The following is a 7,234-nucleotide window of genomic DNA, read 5'->3' on the forward strand; positions in this document are numbered from 1 at the left end:
ACAGACATTCCTGTATAATTAAGGTGTATGACAGCTCCCTCTGCTGGACAGCAGTCTCACACCAAACTACATTTTCCGTTTGAACCAACGTAGCTGTAGTACATTGATGTGAGACGGGTTGGTGGATTGAACGTGTTGTAGTAGCAGAGAATGGCCTGCGGGGTAGTATGTAGATTGTTAAATACATGAATAGGCTTGAATTTAGTAGTAATATGGAGGTCTCATATTTTTACAAAATGGATTATGTGAACATTGCTGAAAGCAATCATGTATATTACATTTATTGCAGGAGTTCAGCTTGACATTAACCAAGTTATAGGACAATTAAATGAACCGCACCAAACATGTAGAAGTCAATGTGGGATTTTAATATATAAACAAAAACACTTGACAGAAGTTGAATACACTTTTGTAAAGGAAAGCAGAGGGAAAACATTTTCCCAAATGAATCTTTTCAAAATGTCACCACCATTCCGAAAGCAAGTGAAGAGGTTTGTGTAAAAGCAGTCCTCCCTGACCAGCTCTGTCCCTGACTCTAAACCCTGACTCTCAACCCTAACGCTTAACCCTCTGAGGGCACGAAGACACGCCTTCAGTGTAAAGGTTTGAACCACAGAGAAGGAAGAAAAGAGGAAGCAGTAGAGAGTAGTGAACTAGTGACAGACGTGAGGGAAAGGCGTGTGGAAGCACACAGTTACATGTGGGGTCAAGAAGATCACTCCCACTGGAGGTCATTGATCCGCCAGCCTCAGACTGCTGAGCTCAGCAGGTCTTCTGGAGGACGAGGCTCAGATGAACTGAGGAGACGGGAGCAGCAGGATGTCAGGATCAGGGCGGGTTCAGCTCAGGTGTGTCTACCCCCGACCAAACAGGATCAGGTGAGGTTCAGCTCAGGTGTGTCTGCCCGGACCAAAGAACGACATTGATTAGGTTCAATATTCAAAAGATGCAACATTATCTGAACCAAAGATAAGTCATTAAGGAGCAGGTTGGCTTTAGGGTGCCTTGCTCAAGGACGCATCACTGTATTCTGAGGACTTTAACCCGGCACCAGTGGTTTGAGAGTTGAACCCCCTACCTAGTCCACTATGTCCAGATAATGGAAACTTATGAGGAATCCTTGATGGTAGAGTCCTGGTTGTCCTCAGAATTTGCCTTCCAGATGTACAGCTTCTCCATCAGTCCTCCAGATTCCTGGTCTGGTTACAAACGTAATTTGTCTCTAATGTAAGGTAACAAACACAGGAGTAGTTGGGCTCTAATGTAAGGTAACAAACACAGGAGTAGTTGGGCTCTAATGGCGCGTAACAAAGTAGCCACTGTAGTTTGTCTGGTAAACAACCACAGTAGTATGCCGTAACTTGTACTGGACAAACTAATCCTTCGTTACAAGACCACTCTGTTTATTTTGTGCAAACTTACGAGGATCCTGGTAGGTAGAGTGAGGTCGTCATCAGCTCTCCTCAGCCAGAGTCCTGGTCTGGAACAAACAGCGCGAGTCTGGCCCTAAAGTCTGGTAACAAACATGTCTTATTTTTAAGCCCTTTATTTCCACTTTGTGAGGGTAATACATACTCACAATCCTTGTTGGTAGAGTGATGGTCATCCTCCAGATTCACGGCTCCCATACCAGCTCGCCTCCGCTCCAGAAACACGTTCTAGTAAGAAAACACAGCGGTAGTTGGTTAACGCATGTCAAAGTAACAGCTGTATTTTTTCCTTTAAGTCAACCATGTAAGTAAATACAAACTTATGAGGGATCCTTGTTTGTCGATTCCTAGTCGTCCTCCAGCGTCTCAGCTCCTCCAGCAGCTCTCCTCAGACAGAGTCCTGGTCTGGAACAAACAGCGGAAGTCTTGCTTCAACATGTGGTAAAACAGATGTAGTCGTCTGGTATATATGGTACAAACGCCGGTAGTTTGTGATAGCAGTGTTCTACGAGAAGTGGCAGTCAGTGTGATGATCACTTCAGAGTCGAGCTCCATCTACCCCACGACAGACGTCCTTAACCAGGCAGGGCCTCCACCAGCTCCTCCACCAGGCAGGGCCTTCAGCAAGACTCCTCCATCAGCTCCTTCAGCACGGAGAGCAAGACAAGATCCATAGGGCTCTCCATCAATCCAGCCAGGTAGGAAGAGCCGTCTCATTACAGGTCTGAAGGTCATCTTGAATATCCATTTAGGTCCCTTTCCAACGTCAGACTCTCCTTGTGGAATGCCTTTAGGTGTCCATCCTCCATTGATCCTGATTGGTGTAGTCCTAGTTTGAAGTCACTGATCTGAACACGCCGCTTGCATCCTTTTACACTTGATTTGGATACCCTCCTTCCTGCCCAGTGTGTTGGATATCGCTCCGGAGCGTCGCTCAGGGCTCTTCAGGTCTACTGGAGGCCCTTAAGTAAACGTGTGGCCGTCCATCAGGTATGATTTATTTGACCATTCCAATATCCCAAGCCAAATCACACAGACTCTGTATGAACATTATCACTGTCAAAGCAAGCCGGACACACACACACATTTTGAACCCAGGACAGGCACGTAGAACCCCATGCCAGGTGTGAGTGGGAGACACCCACACACAGTAGAACCCTAGCGATGCTCAAAAATCATCCATCTCATGTCAAACCCAAACACACACACACTACTGAGCCATAAAAGGCCAAACAATCATGCAGGGTAAAAACCTCATGCCAAATAATATTCCATCATCCCCCCCCCAGCTCTCCTGCCAGGGCACCCAGAACAGAACAACCAATGTCTCCAGAGACGTTTACTTATGTACAACATTCTTCAGTGGCGTCCCACATTGGTGATGGATTATGCTTGTCGTCTCCAAAGTGTGTCACAGGTTGATTCAACGTCTCTGAAGTCATGTCTTTGTAGTCCAGTGGTTTCCTGAATGAGGGGCCTTCACAGATGCAAACGGTGCAGCTTTAGTCAGCCTGAGGACAGGAAGGAGGTCGTCTGTTCAGAAGACCACCCAGTGGAGGGGGGTGGCTCTTGAGGAGCAGGATCCATCTTGGGATGGCCCCAAAAAAGACCTTCATGGAAAAGAAACCGTTCCTGAGGAGTCATGATGCCTGGAGGGGACTGTTGAATGTGTTCCATGGTTCTCTGTGTCAGACTGAAGTTGTGTTTTAGTCGTTGAGATGAAGAGCCCCCTCATCTCCCCCTGGTGTTTCTCCTTCTGAATCCCTGAGTCCATTTTAAAGAACATTCCAGTCCATGTAACTGACGTCACGACGGTTTCTCAAACACTCGGTTTCCCCTGAGGGGGCGGGTCTGCAGACCTGTAGACTTCAGACAGCTCCGTGTCCCAGCATGCACATCTGCTCACTCAGACCACACCCTCATCAGTAAAGCAACACTCGTGTGATGAAGATGCAGAGCTCAGGAGAGTAGCTGGAAAGAATGATGATATCAGAACCCAACCCATTACTCCAGCTTAAACCAATAACTTGGAGCCTGTAACCATTTTAACAAATCATTAAAACCAACATAAACCAAACACTGAAGTAACCCATGAACCAATAAAACATCCTTCCTACTCAGATCAACCTTCACGTAACGGGCTAACTCACCAGGAAGACAAAATACGTCAATGTGCCCAAGAGTAATGAGAAACTTATGACTTACAGTTTGCAGTTCAGCTCCATGGTTAAGTTGGAATACTCACAGAACTGCAGTTAAATATCCATGATAGACCTTTGAAGGAAAGAGCAGTTTACTCATGGTCCCCAAACGTGGGCAATGTCCCACAGTTCAACATCTACCTTCTCCATTAAATCAGATAAATGAATGACAATACAAATTCAGGGCTTTTGTGATCATCCAACTTTTAAATAATGATTAAGATAATTAACTAATTCAGCTTTTTAATATAAATTATACTAATTATTTGACTGTCATTAGTCAAGAGTGATTTACCTCTTAGTTTGAATGTATAGACTCTAAAATGTTACTTTCAGGTAGAATCATTACTTAAATTTCAAATGAGTTAAACCACCACAATCCCCGATTACCTTCACACATTATCTGTGATTTATATTCAACATACAAGTCCAGTCAGTTGTGCTTTGCCACACAATTCTACTCACATCAGGAGTAGTTTGTCTCTAATGTAAGGTAACAAACACAGGAGTAGTTGGGCACTAATGTAAGGTAACAAACAGTATTAGTTTTTCTCTAAGGTAACAAACACAGGAGTAGTTGGGCTCTAATGTAAGGTAACAAACCCAGTAGTAGTTGGGCTCTAATGTAAGGTAACAAAACCAGTAGTAGTTGGGCACTAATGTAAGGTAACAAACACAGTAGTAGTTTTTCTCTAATGTAAGGTAACAAACACAGGAGTAGTTGGGCTCTAATGAAAGGTAACAAACCCAGTAGTAGTTGGGCTCTAATGTAAGGTCACAAACACAGGAGTAGTTGGGCTCTAATTGCGCGTAACAAAGTAGCAGCTGTAGTTTGTCTGGTAACCAACCACAGTAGTATGCCGTAACTTGTACTGGACAAACTAATTCTGCGTTACAAGTCCACTCCGTTTATTTTATGCAAACTTACGAGGATCCTTGTTGGTAGAGTGATGTCGTCCTCCAGAGTCTTGGCTCCTCCATCAGGTCTCCTCAGCCAGAGTCCTGGTCTGGAACAAACAGCGCGTCTGGCCCTAACGTCTGGTAACAAACATGTAGTTTGTCTTATTTTAAAGCCCTTTATTTCCACTTTGTGATGGGTAATACAAACTTACAATCCTTGTTGGTAGAGTGATGGTCATCCTCCAGATTCACGGCTCCCCTACAAGCTCGCCTCCGCTCCAGAAACACGTTCTAGTAAGAAAACACAGCAGTAGTTGGTTAACGCATGTCAAAGTAACAGCTGTATTTTGCCCTTTAAGTCAACCATGCAAGTAAATAAAAACTTACGAGGAATCCTTGTTGATCGATTCCTAGTCGTCCTCCAGCGTCTCAGCTCCTCCAGCAGCTCTCCTCAGACAGAGTCCTGGTCTGGAACAAACAGCGGAAGTCTTGCTTCAACATGTGGTAAAAACAGATGTAGTCCTCTGGTATATATGGTACAAACGCCGGTGGTTTATGGTAGCAGTATTCTACGAGAAGTGGCAGCGAGTGTGATGATCACTTCAGAGTCAGGCTCCATCTACCCCACGACAGACGTCCTTCACCAGGCAGGGCCTCCACCAGCTCCTCCACCAGGCAGGTCCTTCAGCACGACTCCTCCATCAGCTCCATCAGCACGGCTCCTCCATCAGCACGGCTCCTCCATCAGCTCCTTCAGCACGGCTCCTCCATCAGCTCCTTCAGCCATGGATTCCTGGTCTGGTTACAAACACAGTTGGTCTCAGCAGTAAATCACCTGGGGACGCAACACACCCCACCTCCTGCATCTGAGGTTCACTTGTAAAATGGAAGACAAATTTAAACACTTTAATTAGACAACGTCTGCAGATTGTCGCGCTCAGCAATTCATCCACTACGGTCGTAGCAGCGCTAGTAACATTGATGGCTCGTATGAATCTGGCATAACCCCCGTATGAATTAACTCAAATCACAGTTTGGCACAGATTTAAAGTCATAAGATGATCAAAACCAGACCTAAACTACCGTGGATTTTAGTGTTTCAGATGAGCTTGGTGATGGTTACCCTCTGGTCCGGTGCTGCAGGCCCCTGATCTCCAGCCTCAGTCTCCGGTCCACCCTGGCACCACAAGCCTCCGGTCCCCAGCCTCTCAGCCACGCATTTCAGCTACAGCAGCAGGATTATATCAGCATTTGCCCAACAATAAACTTAATTGACTCATCCGAAACCAAGTTACACAATTAATTTACCTATTATTTTATAACTCAAGTCTAGAAAAGACTTGAGACCAGACATGAGCATCCCGTTTTTGGGAATGAAGACAGCAGTCCACAAGTTCAAAGAAGTGGTTCAGGCCATGCATTGAAACTGACCTGAGAAGACTACTCACACACCAGAGCACTGACCTGTTCTGGTGGACTTCTGACAGTAGGTGGAGGTCTGGCTCTGGTTGAGGAGGTGGAGGTCTTGCTCTGGGTGAGGAGGCAGACACCTTGGGACAAACTACATGTTACCTTTTTAACCTTGTACAGTTCTAGAGTATCTTCTACTGTAACATGTGGGAAGGACGGACATTATTTTAGCTTTGATATTATCCAGTTGGTTACTCTGCACCAAAGTCGTTGTTTAACGTCATTCCATTGGGTAGGTTTTAACTTCTGTGGCAATTAATGACAGCAGATATTTAGAACGTACAAAAGCTGAAGTAACAAAGAACACTAAGCCATCGATATGAAATCAAATATACTCAGCCATATTCAGGTGCTGGGTTCCGTTGAAGAAATGTCAAATTATCTTCCAACTTGAAATGATTTTCAGCCTTCACTGATGTCAAAATTGGGGCCGCAAGTAGAACGCTGTTTTGTACGCAACGAGATTCCCGTCACGTCATCGTGGTTAAAAGTACGGCGCAACCATCGGAAATTATCAACATATTGTACGACGTACGTGTCAGTATGTATTTAATATCAACCTTAAGTTGTTTTAGATAGGGGCCACAATTCCCAATGTAAACCGACTGAAAAATAGTTTCCGTTGGCAATGGCTCGAGTTTACGCAAAAAAATAATCCAGAACGTTCCGCAAGATCCCCTCAGGGGACTCCCGTCCAAGTAACTGCCAGGTGGTTTCTTATGGTTGTCAATACTACAACGTTCTATGCTAACCATTGGGACTAAATCAAGTGACCACACTCAAAACCTTCCACGGCGGGAAGCACAAACCGTCCGACTGGAATCCGAACATTCCAGCCGGAACCAACCAAAGAAAAAACAGAACCAGCGCCTCACCTTGAGCTGAACGGAGGAAGATCCTGAAGTCCAGCGATGGTCTTCATTAAAACACAGCCAACAGACTTACCTTGAGGAGATCTGTTTGTTGCTGTTGGTCATTACTACTATTCAGTGTACCTTTACATTATTATGCACCCAGTGTGTACAAGTTATATCACTCAAAACCGTACAAAGAACCAAACTACCATGTACGTCCCACAACAACTTTAAACCTAAAATCCTTGAATCATTCAATACAAAACCGCGTCTACATTTTACAATTATCTAGATTATTCAGGGTACAAACCATAGAGAGCAAATCAAAACGTTGAGCTCACAGAGAGCCGACCATAGCCCTGCAACGTCACCCTGACCG

General features: G+C 45.0%; 1 long non-coding RNA gene across 4 annotated transcripts; it reads right to left on the minus strand.

Annotated features, from left to right (window-relative positions):
- Window positions 1-347: 347 nt before the first annotated feature.
- On the minus strand, window positions 348-7,234 carry LOC132452594 (uncharacterized). 4 transcript variants are annotated; one of them, XR_009524415.1, is made up of 8 exons: window positions 5,996-7,234; window positions 5,655-5,756; window positions 5,133-5,329; window positions 4,919-4,999; window positions 4,744-4,822; window positions 4,560-4,638; window positions 1,079-1,222; window positions 348-900 (listed from the first exon to the last, which is right to left on the minus strand). It is a non-coding gene; the product is annotated as an uncharacterized LOC132452594 (long non-coding RNA). The 4 variants fall into 4 exon arrangements; XR_009524416.1 differs by having other exon boundaries at window positions 5,155-5,366; XR_009524417.1 differs by having other exon boundaries at window positions 1,079-1,199; window positions 5,155-5,329; window positions 5,996-7,233.

This window comes from Gadus macrocephalus, chromosome 23 (genome assembly GCF_031168955.1).
Source record: "Gadus macrocephalus chromosome 23, ASM3116895v1".
NCBI classification, from domain to species: Eukaryota; Metazoa; Chordata; class Actinopteri; order Gadiformes; family Gadidae; genus Gadus; species Gadus macrocephalus.